Below are 21,054 nucleotides of genomic sequence, written 5' to 3'. Positions count from 1 at the left end.
TTCAAAATAAGAGACTGGAAACTGAGTCATTTTACAGTGTTTTCTCTCTTTCTAAGATATTAAACATGTTCACATCTTTTAATAATTGTCTCGACCAATATATATAAAAACAATATCTAAAGAAATCCACACAAACTCACACATACTCCTAGAGGAGTTCTATACAGCGTAAGCAAAGGTTTTGTTCATGTCACAATTTATGCATTAAAAAAGGGATTCAATTCATTATATGAACTACTCACACATTCAACAGCAAAAGGTAAACAAATAACAATTCTACAGTTCCTACAAACTTAACATTCAATCAAAGAAACCAGTCAGGACATCAGACTAAACAAGATTAGCTTCAAAGACATGTATTTGTAAATAAATTCAGAACGGTTGTGCTTTCCCACCAGGTGTTGCTTGTGTGTGTGTGTATGTCTGTGGTAAGTGTGTAAACATGTGTGTTTGAGAGAGAGAGAGAGAGAGAGAGAGAGAGAGAGAGAGAGAGAGAGAGAGAGAGAGAGAGAGAGAGAGAGAATGCTGTATCATGCCTCCCCATTGACTTGTACTGGATTTGCTTCTGCTATATAATATACTCTATGAGTGTGTGTGAGAGAGAGAGTAAGGGTATTTCTTTAGATATTGTTCATACACTGACTGTACAAAACATTAGGAACACCTTCTTAATATTAAGTTGCACCCCCTGTTGCCCTCAGAACAGCCTCAACTTGTTGGTCATGAACTCTACAAGGTGTTGAAAGCGTTCTAAAGGGATGCTGGCCCATGTTGACTCCAACGCTTCCCACATTTGTGTCAAGTTGGCTGGATGTCCTTTGGGTGGTGGACCATTCTTGATACACACAGGAAACTGTTGAGTGTGAAAAACCCAGCAGTGTTGCAGTTCTTGACACACTCAAACCCGGTGCACTTGACACCTACTGCCATATCCCATTAAACGGCACATACATATTTTGTCTTGCCCATTCACCCTTACACATACACAGTCCATGTCTCCATTGTCTCAAGGCTTAGAAATCCTTCTTTAACATGTCCCCTCCCCTTGATCTACACTGACTGAAGTGGATTTCAGAGGTTACATCAATAAGGGATCACAGCTTTCACCTGGATTCACCTGGTCAGTCTATGTCAAGGAAAGAGCAGGTTTTCTTAATGTTTTGTACACTCAGTATATATACGGTTTATATACAGTACCAGTCAAATGTTTAGACACACCTATTCATTAAATAGTTTTTCTTTATTTATACTATCTTTATTTGTACTATTTTCTACATTGTGGAATAATAATAATAATAATAACACATGGAATTATGTAGTAACTAAAAAGGTGTTAAACTGAACAAAATATCTTTTAAATGTTAGATTTGTCAAAGTAGCCGCCTTTTCCCTTGATGACAGATTTGCCCACCTGTTAATTGAAATGCATTCCAGGTGACGACCTCACGAAGCCAGTTGTGAGAAGGCCAAGAGGGTGCAAAGCTATAAAATAGATTTTGATTTGTTTAACTAAAACTCACATTGTAGACAAACGCTTTGACCGATTGTAAAACCTTCTTCAGATTTGTCCATCAGCAATCTCAGAGAACAAGAGCACCAAAGGAAATGATTAATTTCCGTTATGGACATGAATGGGTTAAAAATGATACTAATAGAGAGAAATAGTAATGGCATCTTTGTGTAGGCACTAACTTCGCCATGGTTCGTTGGACAGAGACTATGGAGACAATGAATGCTGTTTTTGGAGGATAATAAGGCATATGCTAAACAGGCTTAGGAGATCTTATACGTTTTGTTCTATGAGATAATCTTCCTCGGCTAACGTCGCTTTTTGGGATTTGCTATGAATTTATGTAATATAAAAAAACACAAAGCACATAAAAGAGACTTCATAATTCATAAAGGTGATGTTACCTGACTGCTATTATCTCATAGAACAAAATGTATAAGATCTCCTAAGCCTGTGTTAACCTCAGACGTTATTTCCAGCATTTATCTCATAAACCCCATTCCATCCCCATTCATTTTCCCTATGGAGATGGCTGAACGAACTAGAGGTAACTCACTTCACTTTATGACTACAAGCTGGCGAGCTCTATACATTCACATACTTTTATGTCACGCAGTATCCAGCTGAGTTAATAATGAATGTTTCTTTATTGTTTTTTTTTCCCCTCACGAAACACTAACATTAGAGGTATTTCTGAAGGAACTCACCAAAAATAAAGATCATTAATGCTTTATTTTAACTCTGCACACTAAACAATAGCTTTTCACCAGACACATCTATCAACATCATATCTGAAGATTACATTTCACGATAGTTAAATAAATAACTGCAAATAACTCACCCCCACGAAACTCTTTATGGGAGTTGACATTGGTGATGTGTCATCCTTAATAAGACTAGATTGAATTTTCTCTCAAAATAAAGTCCCATAACTTTTGTAAAGTAGGCTACAGTGCATATTTGTGATATTACTCAATGCAACACACCAGAGAACAAAATTGAGTTGAACAGTCCAGGGAGGACATAGCTATGTGTATTTTCAGAGGCCATGGCGTTGAGGACAGAGTGGCAGGCTTCTCATCCTGGGGTAATAAAGTGCTTCTCTACCACTGCCAGTATAAACTACCATGGTTTCGCACTTGCAGTGCATTAAGGGTAAACACAGCTCACAGTTTGCTGTCTGGGTTTCATGGACTCGTGTCTAAGTGTTAGGCCGGAGCTTTTTTTGAATTTGTAAGGCCAAGGAATTCTTACATGAAATGCTTACTTACGTCATCCATCGTAAGTAAGCATTTCCCGGTAAATAACACACCTGTTGTTTTCGGTGCATGTGACAAATAACATTTGACTTGATTTGATGAACTGCCTTCGCCGAGTGTAGGCCTTTTCTGCATCGAGCTTCTAAAAAAAATAATAGTCTCCTGTAAAGTTTCTTGTGTGTGAAAGGCAGGTTCTCAATAAGCAAGATATAGCATAGGGCTACCGTTGATATGGCGTTATAGGACTGGAAAAAATAATTTGTCTATGTTTGGAGAAACGGGCCTTTTGTAACCAGACAAGAGGCACTCTTTGGAAATGTAGATGGTTACAAGCCGAATGGAGCATGCACTGCAGGTAGGTATATGTGCATTGTGAATAATGCAAAAGCATGTCGGCAAAAGACCATTTAGAAACCTTTTGGCCAGGATAAGAGAGACACCAGATGCATTGCTGTTGAACCAGCTTTTTGTTACAGTAGGGTAGAGTTAGTCTACTAACGACTGTTTTTTTTAAATCAAATTAAATGGAAAACAAGCTATTGTTAAGGGAGAATAACTTCAATGTTTCTAAAATAGTGTCACCAGTTTATCTCATGTCTCATTTCGTGATGGGCATACGGCCTACAAGGAGGGTTTTTTACGCACGTCCAAAATTATAACACGAGCTGGATAAAATAACAATAGCCTACAATGATCAAATGGGGATGTCCACTCACTGTTTTGCTGTTACCAAACTTGATCTTTAAATAAAGCTTTGGTGATTAAGAATTATTTCAAAGTGGTCACACGAGCCGAACCCTTCATCTATCGTCTTGACTACTCGGCGAATGCATTGGACATGTTTCAAAGTTTCTATTAAAATGACTGCATTTCTATTAGCAACTGTCTGGTGTATAACGATATAATACTGTAGTCATACTCAGATACAACTTTTCTTCAAAGGATTGACAATACTATTAAATTGCTGATGTTCGACAGTGAATAAATAATTGTTTATTGTAGAGCAACTTTTTTCAACTCAAATAATCTGTGCCTGGGGAACATTAACAAAAACAAACTTCATAAGAGCCATTTGTTTGGGAGAATACATCACTGAGGCTAAGTGTATGTTGCCTTTCCTTTTATTTATACCTTTATTTAACTAGGCAAGTCATTTAAAAACAAATTCTTATTTTCAATGACAGCCTACCGGGGAACAGTGGGTTAACTGCCTTGTTCAAGGGCAGAACGATTGATTTTTTTTACCTTGTCAGCGCGGGGATTTGATCTTGCCACCTTCTGGTTACTAGTCCAATGCTCTAACCACTAGGCTACCTGGCACCCCATACTGGACATCATCCATCCAATATAAGAGCAGGTGCTGTAGCAACAAAGACGATTAATAAAGGCAATGATGTGTATAATGAACATCAGACAAGGCTCTCCTTAAAATGCTCCTCTCCCCGTGGCAAAGTATTTAGAACTAGTTTTAGTTCTCCCATTGGCACGTGTCTCTAGTTTAAGAATTTTACCAAATTACATTTTCATTTCAGATGGCGGACAAATCGATCTTCCGTATAACATGCGGAACGCTTTAACATTCCAGAGGAACCTATAAACTGGAGATTTGTACAGTCAAGTCTAGCTCAGACAGAGAACAATCCCTCTCAAGAGAGGAGAGAGAGTCACCCAAGCTTATGCAGGGCCAGGCTCTGGGGAATACATGCGGAAGCACAAGTCTCCTGGTCGTCTGAGGCAGACCACAGCACGACTTTCTGCGTATTTGCCCTGTTCGTTTCATCTCTTCCAGTCGGTCCAAGGAACTGATTACCACTGCGGTCTTCTCCTCTCTCTCACTTCTGGAAGTTACTGGGCCAGCAGACTAAAAGTTTAGGTTCCCAAATGTTTCTGTGGTATAAACAATCCCTAGTGAGTTTTTAACAGGGATTTTTGTTTCACTGACTCAATTCCGGTGTTCATTACACTGACGTATTCAAATCCACCCCAAGAGCACTTACCCCTCCATAAAGAAATCAATATCATAATCAGTTTTTTACATGTTTGTTGTCATTGATTTCCATTAGTCACACATTGCAAAAATAAACACTCCTGTTTCTCTTGGACTAAACTCTAGGGGATAGATAAACAGTCTTGCCGCTACCAAATATGTCCACCATTCCAATCCCAAATGTCAAAAAAAACTAAACATTATTTTCCGGAGATCTGAAAAAGTGTGGAGCAAGTTCTTAGAAAACAAAGTACCAAGAAAACAAAAGCAGTATTTTCCTCATCACACTCTATTCTGTGGCTACTATAACTCAAATGTCAACTGACACCTGCTCACTCAAGTTTCTATGATGGTTACAGTTTTTTACAATCACTTTGGTGCAATTTTCACAAGTATGTGGTACATTTTCACAACTCTCAGCACAAATATCTTAACAGATCCTCAAAATGGCTCATGTTTCAAAACTCCAAGCAATTAATTGACTGAGTACAACGAACAATTCACAAAGTCACTTGTTAACTGTACCAAATCTCTCTTTCAATTTCGATACTTATTCAATCTTTCCTGTGGTAGTCCTCATGAGAGCCAGTTTCATCATAGTGCTTGATGATTCTTGCGACTGCACTTGAAGAAACTTTCAAAGTTCTTGAAATGTTCCGGATTGACTGACCTTCATGTCTTAAAGTAATGATGGACTGTAATTTCTCTCTGCTTATTTGTGCTGTTCTTGCCATAATATGGACTTGGTCTTTTACCAAATAGGGCTATATTCTGTATACCACCCCTACTTTGTCACAACAAAACAGATTGGCTCAAATGCATTGAAAAGAAAAGAAAATCCACAAATTAACTTTTTACAAGGCACAGCTGTTAACTGAAATGCATTCCAGGTGACTACCTCATGAAGCTGGTTGAGAGAATGCCAAGAGTGTGCAAAGCTGTCATCAAGGCAAAGGGCGACTACTTTGAAGAATCCCATCTGTTGGGGACGGTTGGGATTGGGATTTTAATGATGCCAGAACACTGGTGAAACAGAAATACAAGCGAGAGGATTGCAAGTGGAGATGTTTTAGTGAAGATATGTTACTCTGACCATAGACATAGTGTGGTGCGGTTCCAGCACCTTTGTGGTGGCACAAGTAGCATCACCCATGTGGGTGTTACACATGGACGTAAGTACATATCAGGACACCTAGGTCCGGACCTTTTTCAAATTTGTATAATGTACAGTATATTGTACACAGTAAAGAAAATCAATTGCGGGTCAACATCTAAATATTGTTCCCAGCATTGATCAAAGCTCAGAATGCTTATATTTTTGATCTGACTGAATTCTATTTACATCTGCCTCTCTGTGAACGAGTGGAATCATTTACAGTGGTTTGTTATGTTATGTCCGTCTGCATCCCACGGATTTGCCTCCCATATTTCCCATTTTAGCAGCACATTCAGCACTCTGTCAAACAACTAATTCTCGTGGAACAAGCAGAGGGCGACGTGAATTAAACTACCCCAGCTCGCAGTCAGCTCTATAGGCAACTAGTCTAGAGATGCTGCTGCTCACAGCGTGTTTGTGAGATGCCGTACAAAAGGCAATTTTAAAACCATCCTGCAACTCCTGCCTTGTCTACAGACATCCCCCCCAAACAAACAAAAGCTGACTCTCAGAGAATGAGTGCACAACTGGTAAATAGTCACTTATTTCAGTAAAGTGGCTATCTGCCGGCAGAGACTTAAATTGCTGTAACATTGAAGGGCTCTGGCTCGTGTGACTTAGCCAGCTAGAGGGATGAAGTAAGAAGCTAAAGTTAAACAGAGTCTACCTAAGCAGGAGCAAATATTACGCTACTAAAATCTCATAATATCTTTGCTTTACAGAGTGTAGGCTACTGAGACAGAAAGTGAAGTGGCGCTCAGTAGGGAGGCCGAGACAGGCTGCAATGCATGCAGGAGGAAGGAGAGGAGACAGAGAGAGAGTGTCGCATCGGTATGAATGAATAGGGAGACAGACGCAGGAATTCGTAATAGTTTTTTTTACTGTACCCAAATTACAACATGCCATGTAAAGGCACGGGGACAACAAACACTGAACAAAATACACAGGGTTGAAACCCAAACAAAAGAGTGAGGAGTACCTCAAATAAATAACACACACGGGACGAGACCTGTAATCATCTACGCAAGGGCACCAAAGCCCAAAACACACAGCACAGGTACTCACACGCACAAACGGACATTGTAACAATAATCGACACCCAGTGGAAACCAAAGGGCACGTACAGTATATACAAATACTAATCATTGGGAATAGGGGACAGGTGTGCGTGATGAAAGTTCCGGCGGGATCCGTGACAGAGAGTGAGGAAGCCAGCGGAGAGAGAGTACAGTGGTTCCCAAACTTGGGATCACAGTCCCCATTTGTGATCCCCTGAGAAAATCTGTACTAATCTCATCTAACAAGTTAGGAACTTTAAAAAATAGGTTGTTTCAATATGAACATATCCACATGGCCTATCTTCCCTATAGGTCTACATTAAAATGCAATCAAAATGCAAACAATGCAGTTCTAAAAATGTAATCTTTTTTTTATTGCTGTTGCTACATGTCAGTGTGAATATTTTCTCATATTTCCTCCTTTTCAGAGGTATAACATAGCAATTGTATAGCTAATAGGCTATGGGTTTTTTGTAAATTGACTGAGGTGAATGAACCTACAGCAGCCAAGGTGATAATAGCTGGGGGTTTTTTTGCTTGTTTTTGCTGTTCACCAATAGCAAATAACCCTTCCGGACCTCACTAAAACTCAAACCGCAGTGACGGCCCTGGTGCTACACGGTGTTTGTTGAGAGGAGTGGCTAGCCAGCTAACCATCAACAAAGCCAAAGAAAGGAGGACGTGAGGGGATAGCAAGATGAGATTCAGAGGCTGCGGACCTGACTGTCTCTCTGACTCTGACTGACCAGCTCCCTCGGAGATCAGCACTGCCTCCTCTGCTCTCAATACCATTTCATCTGTTTCAAGTCCCATATATTATTCAGCTCCCATCATAACTGACTTGCTGATTTCATTTGAAATAGTTTTTGTTCAAATTACTTGTATGTGCAGTATGCTGAAATTCATCTTTTGGCTGCCAAGTACTTGTACTTTTTACTCCATACATTGTCTTTGACACCCAAAGGTACTCGTTACCTTTTAAATGCTTAACAGGACAGGAAAATGGTCCAATTCACGCATTTATTAACAACATCCCTGGTCATCCCTACTGCCTCTGATTTGGCGGATTCACTAAACACACATGCTTCATTTGTAAATGATGTCTGAATGTTGGAGTGTGCCTCTGGATATCCGTAAATCTATAAAATAAGAAAAAGTTTCCTTCTGGTTTGCTTAATATAAAGTATTTGAAATTATTTACACACGGGTATCAACCTAGCATCTGTAGCAACGCAGTTCGCACTGCGATGCAGTGTCTTAGACCGCTGCACCACTCGGGAGGCTCCATTCACAAAGTTTTTAATGCTTATCAATTGCCTTGCACAATGTATCAAAATACTAAAATACTACTTAAACAGGACTCTTTAAAAAATTCATTTAAATGTTAATTGCATTTTTTGATCACAGAAACAATGAGAAAATATGGAAAACTAAATACATAATGAAATGCTCATTATGTAAAGCAGCCTGTGTAGTCATCTGCCAGAGAGTAGCCCAATCGGCCCGGGAACCAAGTAATACGTTTGGGCCAGATAACTCACACCGGAATCGTCCTTAACATCAAGGTAATACTTTGGGACAGATAATTCCGGAATCAGCCTGAGCTCAATCCCCACATCCTAGCCATAAGTAATACAGGCTAAGGCAGCCCAGACTCCACATAACGTCACTCGACTCTCAGTCGAGTGCCTCGACTCTCAGCTGGGATCATCCCAGATCCACTGTGCTAGCTGGGATCTTTTAAAATGTGATATGCGTAATACGGACAGTACCTGAGGTGAATGACAATGCTTGCTTGTCTGAGTTTAAAAAATATCCTTGCCAAAAAACACAGAAACCGAAAACATTTTTCTCTCCAAACAGAAAAGCACTCAGGACTAACACAACACTGATATAATGTCATAAAAAAATGATTGTCTATTTATTTCGCAGTGTCTGACAAAAACGGTTACGCTACAGGGATGGACATGATATAACTTAATCAATTACTAAAAACAACAAAATGGACCGTTACAGAGTGTCAGTGAAGAAGAGAGTGTCTCCAGAGTGGCTCCAGAGTGGCGAGTGGCGAGTGGCTCCAGAGTGGCGAGTGGCTCCAGAGTGGCGAGTGGCTCCAGAGTGGCGAGTGGCTCCAGAGTGGCGAGTGGCTCCAGAGTGGCGAGTGGCTCCAGAGTGGCGAGTGGCTCCAGAGTGGCGAGTGGCTCCAGAGTGGCGAGTGGCTCCAGAGTGGCGAGTGGCTCCAGAGTGGCGAGTGGCTCCAGAGTGGCGAGTGGCTCCAGAGTGGCTCCAGAGTGGAGAGTGGCTCCAGAGTGGCGAGTGGCTCCAGAGTGGCGAGTGGCTCCAGAGTGGCGCAGCGGTCTAAGGTACTGCGTCTCAGTGCTAGAGGCGTCACTACAGACAATGGTCCAATCCCGGGCTGTATCACAACCTGCCGTGATCGGGAGTCCCATAGGGCGGCGCACAATTGGCCCAGCGTCGTCTGGGTTAGGGGAGGGTTTGGCCGGGTTAGGCCATCTTTGTAAATAAAGGTTTACAAATAAAAATCTATAAACACAGTCAGTGCAGGCTCAATTCAGTAATTATAAGCAATACTAGGAACATAGGGTAAACGATTCACAGCAGCACCTTGACCACGCAAAGCACTAGCTCTCTACTGAGGTCTGATCAATAGGAGAAATGGTGGTAAACTGCAGAGACATGGAGATCTCTCATTGTTCTCTTGCTGTTCATTTTTCGCTTGCCGTTCATTTCTGGAGTCAGTGCAGACTGTCTATAATTACCAACTGGGATGAAAAAAAGTTTTATATGCCGCTTTCACGTTCCACTCTTTTCACCAATACCATTATTTAGATTCTAGATACATTGTGGAAAGAATGGTCATTCAGAGAGTCATGACAATGCATTCTTATGACAAACTGTGTATGAGGACAGCAATCGCATACTGTACTTCCTCATTACATCCATGTACTAATTTCTACAAAGTGGACATGTGGAGTAGTAAGTCATCTACCTATCAAAAAATACATTTGATGAAGTTTGATTCTGTATGTTTCCACTGAGACCTGTAATTGAACAGAGGTATTCCCCTCTGTTTAACTGATGGGACGGTGTGAGTCTGTGCCGTGCTGGGCCGTGAGACAGATAGAGGGCTTCAGAGTATATAGAACTTCTGAGGGAAGGGAGTAAAGTGAACATAGGAATGGAAGCTGTCCGAGAGTTTGTTTTCACATCTAACCTTTAGCTCTTGGGTTTGCTCAGCTCCACAGAGTTCTAATGCGATGTGAAAGTGGAGTCTATTGATCCTCCAACAGGGCCCTCTCCCATGCCATGCCATTCATCAGAACACATCCTCTATCTAGTATCTACCACACACCAAACCTGGCACCGCCACTGCCTTATTGACTGGCTTCTGAGTTGTTGCGTAAGCTCACTTTGACCAGCCAGGCAGGCAGCTCACATTGGAACAGAGATGAACACACTTCTAGCCGTCACAGCTAATCATCAGAACACACTTGCTTTGCCTTTCCTTTACTCCTGGCTCTCTGCTGTTTACACCTCCTATCTCTGTCTAGCTGGGAGAATCAGCGAATGGGAAATGACCACATATCATTTCTAACACCAGCTTCATCAGAGACCAAGGATTGGAACCAATTTTTGTTTTCTTTTTTCATAATAACCTTTTGAAAGACAAACACACACACTGTGCACTGTGCTGCCAGTACCTATGGACAGACAAGTTGAGAGCGCGAGATTGGGAGAGTGCGTGAAAGGGTGGAGGAGGAGGCTTGGAATGAAGTGCTGCGTATCTTGTTATGAAATGCATTATCTGAGTTAGGCCCACAGAATTTTACCTACAGAGGAGCGGCTTCTATGGAGGAACTTTGAATGTCTTTTAACGTCCGAGCGTTGGACCAGAGCTATTGTTAACTAGCTTGTGTGTGCAGAGAGGCACTAGAATTAAAAACACGTCTTACATTTTTGCAGTTAATAAATGTGAAATGGGATACCTATACTATTCTTAGCTAGCACTGAACAAGTTCATCCATTCTTCTCTAATTAAAAATCTCTCTCTCTAATTTCTGAATTGTGCTTTTAATGTTGCCAGTAGGCTACAGTTAGTGGTGTAAAGTACTGAAGTAAAAATACTTTAAAGTACTTAAGTCATTCTTGGGGGTATCTGTACTTTACTTTACTATTTATATTTTTGCCACTTTTACTTTTACTTCACTACATTTCTGAAGAAAATGTACTTTTTACATCACACATTTTCCCTGACACCCAAATTCACACACTTATCAAGAGAACATCCCTGGTCATCCCTACTGCCTCTGATCTAGCGGACTAACTAAACACAAATGCTTCATTTGTAAATTATGTATTATGAGTGTTGATGATGCTGTCTGGTATGCTTAATATAAGGAATTTTAAATGGTTGATACTTTTCTGTTTACTTTTGATACTTAAGTACATTTGAGCAATTCCATTTACTTTTGATACTTAAGTACATTTAAACCAAATACCTTTAGACTTTTACTCAAGTAGTATTTTACTGGGTGACCTTTTCTTTTACTTGAGTCATTTTCTATTAAGTTCTCTTTACTTTTACTCAAGTATAACAATTGAGTACTTTTTACCTATGCTTCCGAGGGGGAGGGGCAGACAGTATACACACGTACACATACTGGCAAAGATTTCCAGCTTGCATGCAGACACTGGATGATTTGGAGTGACAGACGGAGGGCTTTGAATAGGCGCTTTGTTGTGATTTTTGTGGGACTGAACAAAAATGGCCAGAACGTTGAATAATGTTATCATCTACGGTGTCCCTCTACCAGGACAGTTGAGCTAACGTGCGCTAATGTGATTAGCATGATGTCAGTAACAAGAACATTTCCCAGGACATTGACATGTCTTATATGGGCAGAAAGCTTAAATTCTTGTTATTAATTTACAGTAGCTATAACAGTGAAAAATAGACATGCTATTGTTTGAGGAGCGTGTACAACAACAACAAAAACTTTTGTCACGGCAACTGGTTTGATACATTCACCTCTGAAGGTAAACAATGTACTTACATACAGCAATCTTGCTCTGATTTGTCATCTTGAGGGTCCCAGAGATGTAGCATAGTTTTGGATAATAAAATCAATTTTTATATTCAAATGTAGGAACTGGGTTCTACAATTTGAACCCTGCTGTGTCCACCGTGCCCGACCATCTAGATATGTGAAAGTTAGTGTATAAGCTAATGACATTCCTGGGAGTGTGTAAACTTAATTTTTGTATGTTCTCTATAGTTAAGTACTTGAAAATGTATCAAATGACCAATTCAGCACATTTGGGCAGACTTGATACAAAATATTGTCCAGTATTGCAATGCTTCACTGGAACAATCTGAAACTTTGCACACATAATGCAAGTGGCCAAAATCTAAATTGCACCTAAACTGCAATATTACAGTATGGTCTTCTCTTGCATTTCAAAGATGGGCAGAAAAAAATAATGTTTATTTGTTTGTATTATGTTTTACCAGATCTTGTGTGTTATATTCTCCTACACTAATTTCAAATTTCCACAAATTTCACTTCCACAAAGTGTTTCCTTTAAAGTGGTATCAAGAATATGCATATCCTTGCTTCAAGGTCCTGAGCTACAGTTAGATTTAGGTAAAAAATGTTTGTTTTTAAAGGGTCTGATCAATAAGAGGTTATAATCAAAACATAGATGACAAAATAAAGTCAATTATTTTTTTTACAATTGTGGGAGACCTTTAGTAATATCAAGGAAACCTGACTTTTTTTCAATCAATTTGTAAAATTTCAGATGTAAGTTCGGAACCTTTGAAAGATAATACAAAGAAAAAAAACAGTTTTGTGTATTTTTTTTGTATCATCATCTTTGAAATGCAAGAGAAAGGCCATTATGTATTAATTATTCCAGCCCAGGTGCAGTTTAGATTTTGGCCAATAGATGACCGCAGTGTATGTGCAAAGTTTTAGACTGAACCAATTAAAAATTAGAAAGCCCAAATGTGCATAATTTGTTTATTAATAACTTTTCATGCTCAAAACTGTGCAGTCTCCTCAAACATCAGCATGGCATTCTTTCACTGTAATAGATAGTGTAAATTGGACAGTGCAGTTAGATTAACAAGACTTTAAGCTTTCTGCCAATATCAAATACAGTTGAAGTCGGAAGTTTACATACACCTTTTTTCACAATTCGTGACATTTAATCCTAGTAAAAATGTCCTGTATAAGGTCAGTTAGGATCATCACGTTATTTTAGGAATGTGAAATGTCAGAATAATAGTAGAGAGAATATTTTTTTTAAGCTTTTATTTCTTTCATCACATTTCCAGTGGGTCAGAAGTTTACATACACTCAATTAGTATTTGGTAGCATTGCTTAACTTGGGTCTAACGTTTCGGGTAGCCTTCCACAAGCTTCCCACAATAAGTTGGGTGAATTTTGGCCCATTCCTCCTGACAAAGCTGGTGGAACTGAGTCAGGTTTGTAGGCCTCCTTGCTCGCACAAGCTTTTTCAGTTCTGCCCACAAATGTTCTATAGGATTGAGGTCAGGACTTTGTGATGGCCACTCCAATACCATGACTTTGTTGTCCTTAAGCCATTTTGCCACAACTTTGGAAGTATGCTTGGGGTCATTGTCCATTTGGAAGACCCATTTGTGACCACGATGCGGTCCCTCCTGCCGAAGCACCCCACAACGTTGGCTGATTAGCCTGTTAGCTTTAACTTCAAAATAGCACTGTTGTCGCACCAATGTACCTAATCATAAACATCAATGCCTTTCTTAAAATCAATACAGAAGTATATATATTTTTAAACCTGCATATTTAGTTCAAATCAATTAATGTTAGCAGGCAATATTAACTTGGGAAATTGTGTCACTTCTCTTGCGTTCTTTGCAAGCAGAGACAGGGTAGAAGCAGCATTTTGGGCCGCCTGGCTTGTTACGAACTGTGTGAAGACCATTTCTTCCTAACAAAGACCGTAATTAATTTGCCACTAATTTACATAATTATGACATAACATTGAAGGTTGTGCAATGTAACAGAAATATTTAGACTTAGGGACGCAACCTTAACAGTTCCGTATTTCACTGAAAGAATAAACATCTTGTTTTCGAAATGATAGATTACAGATTTGACCATTTTTATGACCTATGGCTCGTATTTCTGTGTGTTTATTATATTATAATTAAGTCGATGATTTGATATTTTATAGAGCAGTCTGACTGAGCGGTGGTAGGCAGCAGCAGACTCGTAATCATTCATTTAAACAGCACTTTCCTGCGTTTGCGTTGCAGCTCTTGAAGCAGAGCACTGTTTATGACTTCAAGCCTATCAACTCCCGAGACTCGACTGGCAATACTATAGTGCCTATAAGAACATTCAATAGTCAAAGGTATATGAAATACAAATGGTATAGAGAGAAATAGTCCTATAATTCCTATAATAACTACAACCTAACACTTCTTAACTGGGAATATTGAAGACTCATGTTAAAAGGAACCACCAGCTTTCATATGTTCTCAGGTTCTGAGCAAGGAACTTAAACGTTAGCTTTTTTACATGGCACATATTGCACTTTTACTTTCTTCTCCAACACTGTGTTTTTGCATTAATTAATTAATCGGTGTCGGCTTTTTTGGTCCTCCAATAATCGGTATTGGTAATCGGTCGACCTCTAATATCTATGTCCTGGGAAATGTTCTTGTTACTTACAACCTCATGCTAATCGCATTAGCCTATGATATAGATATAGATATCTATAAACTATATCTTGAGATATGTGACTCTTATTTTCTCTCTTCAAGTTGACAAATACTGACTGTTTACTCTAGCATATCTGTGTTTTCTTAGCACAGTGAAGATAGGAAGCCTATATTGAGTTCAGATATCCATCTCTTGGCTGATTCTGGAGAGGTGAAGGTTGAGAGCCATGCATCCTCCGAAACACAACCCAGCCAAGACGCACTGCTTCTTGACACACTGCTTAACCCAGAAGCCAGCCACACCAATGTGGCAGAGGAAGCACCATACACCTGGCGACCATGTCAGCGTATATATTTTTCTTTCATGCACATATCATTTGGGGATTCCCTCCAGATATCATACGTAGTATGGCTGGATTTGGCCTCATTAGATGTCCTGAGACAGGCCTATGTGGACATACTATTTCTTCTATATGTTGACAAATACTGACAGTAGGCCTTCATAGTATATTTTCTCAGTGTATACTCTTGGCTGAGGTCCATAGCAGGATCGTGATATGAATTTTGATATGCTAAATAAAAGACAATTGCTGATGCATATATGAGTTGAGGACATGCCTAGTGGTTAGAGCGTTGGACTAGTAAACGGAAGGTTGCAAGTTGAAAACCCCGAGCTGACGAGGTACAAATCTGTCGTTCTGCCCCTGAACAGGCAGTTAACCCACTGTTCCTAGGCCGTCATTGAAAATAAGAATTTGTTCTTAATTAACTGATTTGCCTAGTTAAATAAAGGTAAAATAAAAAATAAAATAAAAAATTGACAAATATTAAATCCATATCATTCAAACTGACAACTGGAGAAACAAAGAAATGAGAAGCTGTTCAGAAATTACCTCAAAGAAGTTAACGCTAAAGTGAGCAGCTAATTTGACGTATGTTTTATTTACCTTAGTAACTTGAATCAAGGCTGTTAGCTGGCTAACTTGGCCGGTAGCCAGTAGGATTATGTAGCTAGGGGGGGTAAAAGCTAACTTGTAATGTTAGCCTAGGTTACAAATAACGAAATTGCTTCCCTCCAGGATTTTTTTTAATCCCCTATCAAGCCTCAGGGTGACCGCTAACATTTTAAAATGTTGTTGTAGGTGTATTTTGTAATACTGGTTAATAATAAGCTAACTAGCTTGAAGGCTAACTAACTAGCAACTTAGCTAGCTACTGTTGACTAACCTCATTCCGTACAAATTTGTGCAACCGCGACATTCAAACGAGGCTGCAATGAAAACTAATGGGACTGTAGCGACTGTGTTGGCATCAAAATCTGGGGTGTGAACTACGTTTCTATTCAAGTGTTGATTGACATGGTAATGGCCCGATAGTATTGGAGAAAAGTTGAAAAAAACTGACCACTCTGACGCTGTACGTTAAATTGTGAAGTGTCATGACATAACGTACAGCACACACAATGCAACTCATTCTGTGTCATACAGCCTCTCACCACCAGGTGTAGCGCTTCTCTCGCAGATTAAAAACAAGAAAGGGACAGGGTAAGTGGGGAATACCTAGTCGATGATACAACTGAATGTATGCATTTTTTGAGTCATCACTGCAAGCCAACATGACTCTCAAAAGCCGCGACAGCTGCTGTTTACTTCTGAAGATAATTTTAGCGCCGCTCTAAAAAACGGATTCAAATTCGACACAAACCTTCAAATATTTATGTAATGACACATTATATAAACTCTTTATAGTATTCTATTTACATTTTAAAGGTGATAAATTGGACAAATCGGGTGAAAAAAAAAAACGTTTCCCCACACAGCTTATCTCCCCTTTTCCCTATCTCGCGGTACTGTAGGTTTTGCTTCCCCACCTGTCATTTTTAAAAAGACAGAGCGCATCGCCTTCTTCAATCATGCAGAAACGGGCAGCATGAAGCATCATTGATTTTGCTGGAAAGGGGAGAAATTGTGCTTTACAATCGTATTCATATTACAGTTGACCTGGAAGTATTATGTTTTTTGGGCAGTAAAATATGGTAAATTATACGTTACAGCGCAATGTACAAAGGAGCATTAGCTAACTATAGCTAATTCCAGCTAGTAACCTGAAGCAGGTAGAGTAGCTACCTTGTGCTATGGTTATGAGTAATGACAATATTTTCTTGCAATATCGATACAATTTTGATTCATGATTTATGCATTGACTGTTTGGAGTGGATCACAGACCAACACTCTACCACCGCGTTTGGTTTGGACTGTGAGGGACCACCACTGATGACCCAATCAGCACCCATCTCATCGTCAATGATAACAAACAGGGCAGGCAGGGGTATTCATTTTCTGATAAATAAGTACAATATTTTTCTGCAAAGATTGGTCTACGTTTGCAGAAAACATGTGTTGTGATTGGAGCTCTGGATTTGCTATGCTGCATTTTTTTAAACAGAAATAACAGAGATCTGCTTTGGAAATAGCAACTTGGATTAAATATGACGATGTTTGCCTTTCCGTGTCTTGTATAGCCTATTACTGAATATGGTGCAAATGTATGTTCATGCGAAGAAGCACAATGATTTTCAGCACCTGAACAGATCAAATTATTTGGGTGCTGGACATTTCACGAGTCGGATTTAGCCCATTTTTGATCAGACGAGAATGAAACATTCAAATGATTATCTATGATTCACATATCATGTAAGAATATCTATTGAAATTATGCATTTTTCTGAGAAATATGGATACATAAATGATCAGGTAATGACTACAGATATGATACATTTCTGAAAATATGAATGAGTATAAAGTCTTACCATTTCCGTAGTTAGAATATTATACAAGTATGTAAGCAAGTGCACACGCATCAGGTGCATGTTTTAAACGTATCTCAAGATATTTACCTGGACTCATACGACAGCTGAGAGACTTCGGAGGTCCGGATTGACCATTTTTGCCCAGTGTTACTTATCGTCCTTGTTGCAAACAAGAATGCATGATTCGGAGTGTATTTAACACAGGCATACTTCATTTAGCTTTGTTATACAGGCCAGTAATGTGTAATGAATGTGATATTGTTGATCTTCTGTATTTTCAAGTATTGTGGTGACAGCATCATGTTATGGGTATGCTTGTCACCGGCAGGATCAAAAGAAAAGGATCAAAATAATCAAAAGATCAAAATAAATATGAAAGGAGTAAACCCCAGGTAAAGGTTCAAGGAAAACCTGCCATAGTCTTCTGCAAACCTAACCCTGGGATAGAGTTGTAGTCTTCAGCGAGACAATTACAAATGTTGTTATGCCATAGACAAACTAAAATGGCTAGCCAAGAGGTGTTGAGTGTTCTTGAATGGTTTTGTCTCGGTTTGGACTTAACTGTACTTAAAAATCAATGACAAGGTTTGACTTGCTGTCCATCAATGGCTCCCAACCAAACTGGCTGAGCTTGAGGAGCAATTTTTACCCAAATATGTTGCCCTAAAAGTTGTGCAAAGTTAGCAGAATCTTATTCAAAATTATTCACAGCTGTAATGGATACCAAAGGTGCTTCATCCAAGTATAATTTTTTGCGCGACCCAACCAAATTCACATAGAAATAGAAATTCTCATTCTCATTGAAAGCAAGTCTAAGAAGCGGTAGATCTGTTCTATGTGCACTATTTCTATGCCACTCATTCTTAATGTCCATTTTTGCATCTTTTACTTTTGGTTTTGTACACCAGCTTCAAACAGCTGAAATTACAATATATGCAATAAATACAATAAATGCATTCACAGCGGTTTTTGTTGGTAGAATAATTCTTTACTCTATAATTGATGGTTTCTCACATAAACTAGATTCTTTTTTAGATGTAATTTTATGGCCCGGAAAATGTGAAAACTGTGAAAGGGGTTTATAGACTTAGATTAAATATGCATCCAAATAGATAGTGTGAAGTGTTGTGAACAAGTGACTTTGTGAATGTGTTTGTTGTACTCAGTCAATTGTTAGAAATTCCTTTTCATGATCTGTTTAGATTTCTGTGCTTAGAGTTGTGAAAGTGTACCACATACATGTGACAATTGCACCAAAGTGATTCAAGAAAAACTGTAACCACATCTTTTTACTGCATTTAATTTTTTGATTCTACAAAATGTTTTGCTGTTTTCAAATGAAACAAAATACATTGCTCTTGTTAAAGCTTTTGGAACTGATTTGTATATTAAAAGAAGGTTTAATTATATTGTAATCAGGATTTTATTAGAGACAGGTGAGGTAAGGCACGGCTGGAGTACCTTTGATCAAGATGCATTGGTTAACCTTGATTGCTCCATCAAATAGCCTGTACGACTAGCTTACATAATGTGCCAGTGTACATTTGTCAGTGTAAATGTCAGATGTAACTTCAATGCAGTGTTCATATGCATAAATAGACAACCACACTCATACCAATTGGCCATTACATAGCACGGTGGACAAAATGTGTGTAGTTATTTTGATATTAACTTTCATACTTTGAAACAATGTGAAATGTGACTATTCTAATGATTGATTTTAAGTAGGCTAGCTATGGGCATGCAGTGCTGTTGTAGTCTTTTTTAATGTAGATCGTTTCCAATATTCATAGTATAAATTTGGTTTGGGGTTGTAATAACTATGATACAAGTGATGGTCTAATGTAAACAACAATCCAAAATAAATAGATATTTTTTTGGAATGCTCTAACACATTATGTCAGTGCTGGAGGCCATCTCCAATATACAGTGGTTGGCACAACACGTGTATGAAAAACTGGGGCAACAGCACAGCATGATTCCCAAACAAAGTGGACTTACAACTACTTTTCATCATTAGTGTAAAAGTTAGGGACAACAGCACATATAGTGGCTGTCAGTGTCCTATCCTCCCTCCTACGATTAACTTCCATGATAATATATATAAGTGTCAATTATAAACACTTTATACAATACAAATATGACTAATTCCACATAAGGGCTCAATTACGATGTACAATAATATTCATTCAGCACACTTACCATTTTCTTGTGGAGACGCTGGGTCCCAAAACCATTTTACGACTCTATATGCCCCTTGAGAAAAATCACATTTTCGACTTGTATCAAAACACAGTTACGAAGTGAACTGTTTTTTTGTGAGTGTAATTTGTGAGCTGTTCCCGGCGGACATTCACAAAGCGAAATCGTTTTCCATGTATGCTGAGCGCAGTCGGAAGTATGAGCGCAAACGTAAAAGGCTGGACGGAATCATCCGCGTGGGTCACCACCGCGCGCTGTTCTGTGATTGAAGTGCTTGGAAAGCACACCCTCGGTATTCCCAGCAAATTGTACCTTCAAGTCCCTCCTCTTTCGCCTGATGTCTATTTACTTGGTAAATAAGCTCCGTTTAAAATCGGTTGCAATTATCCTCTTTCATTGTCGCTTCAAAATTGTTTGATACATGTAGGCTTGGCGGTAAGTGACATTCATTGTGAATTGAATTGCTTGAACATGTGGACCTACAAGATAGATCCCACGAGTGTAAATTGCTCTGTTATGCCATTTTTTTTCCTGATAATTCGTTATCTAGTATTTTTTTCTGTTAAAATAGCTTACCAAATAGTCTACTATAAATCAATGTGATATGGACTGTTGGCAAAGAAACCCTTAAGTAAAATTTGACAAGATGTATTCTCAAAATAGAAGAGCTCTGGGCAAAATATTATTAGGGGTTTGCAGACAAGCTGTGAAACCTATTGTTATTGTTATATTATTATGGTCAAATAACTCCAGTTTAGATTGATCACTTTTTTTCTACTTTGGCACAAAGAACAAAAAGAATGGCAGAGATTGGCCTATAGGTAGCGCTGTTATAAGCAGTCTCACTTAAACCCTCATATCTGTCGCCCGTTTGACCTAGTGTGTGTAGGTGCCTTTCCTCATGCTGAACAAAATTATTTTAAGGACCCATTAGGTCTGTCAGGATAGTATTTAGTACTTTATTAGGATCCCCATTAGCTGTTTCTGAAGCAGCAGCTACTCTTCCTGGGATCCACACAAAACACAAAATATTACATAATACAGAACTTCAAAAGACAAGAACAGCTCAAGGACTGTACTACACAATTTATAGGAGGATGATAGAATTTCCTCCATCTTGGAAATTTTGGCAAACATTTGAAAAATGTATTCTCATGAACCCTAAGTACAAATAACACCAAAAAATGGATTGGTTAAGAGATAGCTGAGTTATTGATAAATCAGGAAATCAGATGTTGTGTCCATGTAAATATTTTTTAAATCCACTAAACAATGGCTTATTAACTTTAAACTTTTTATAATCATCAAAGACATTACCATGATGAACCATGTTAA

The 21,054-nt window shown here is 38.9% G+C and overlaps 1 protein-coding gene across 2 annotated transcripts in view; it reads right to left on the bottom strand.

Moving 5' to 3' along the window:
• The window catches only part of LOC135526198 (5-hydroxytryptamine receptor 4-like), a 143,997-nt gene extending 123,992 nt beyond the window's left edge, over nt 1–20,005 (bottom strand). For both annotated transcript variants that reach the window (XM_064954356.1, XM_064954357.1), the window contains exon 1: nt 19,720–20,005. The gene's annotated coding sequence lies outside the window, so the exon portion shown is untranslated. The remainder of the gene's footprint in view (nt 1–19,719) is intronic.
• Nucleotides 20,006–21,054: the final 1,049 nt, after the last annotated feature.

Source organism: Oncorhynchus masou, chromosome 32 (assembly GCF_036934945.1).
Source record: "Oncorhynchus masou masou isolate Uvic2021 chromosome 32, UVic_Omas_1.1, whole genome shotgun sequence".
NCBI classification, from domain to species: Eukaryota; Metazoa; Chordata; class Actinopteri; order Salmoniformes; family Salmonidae; genus Oncorhynchus; species Oncorhynchus masou.
The sequence above is the reverse complement of the archived record's forward strand: the minus strand, read 5'-3'. Positions and strand labels throughout refer to the sequence as shown.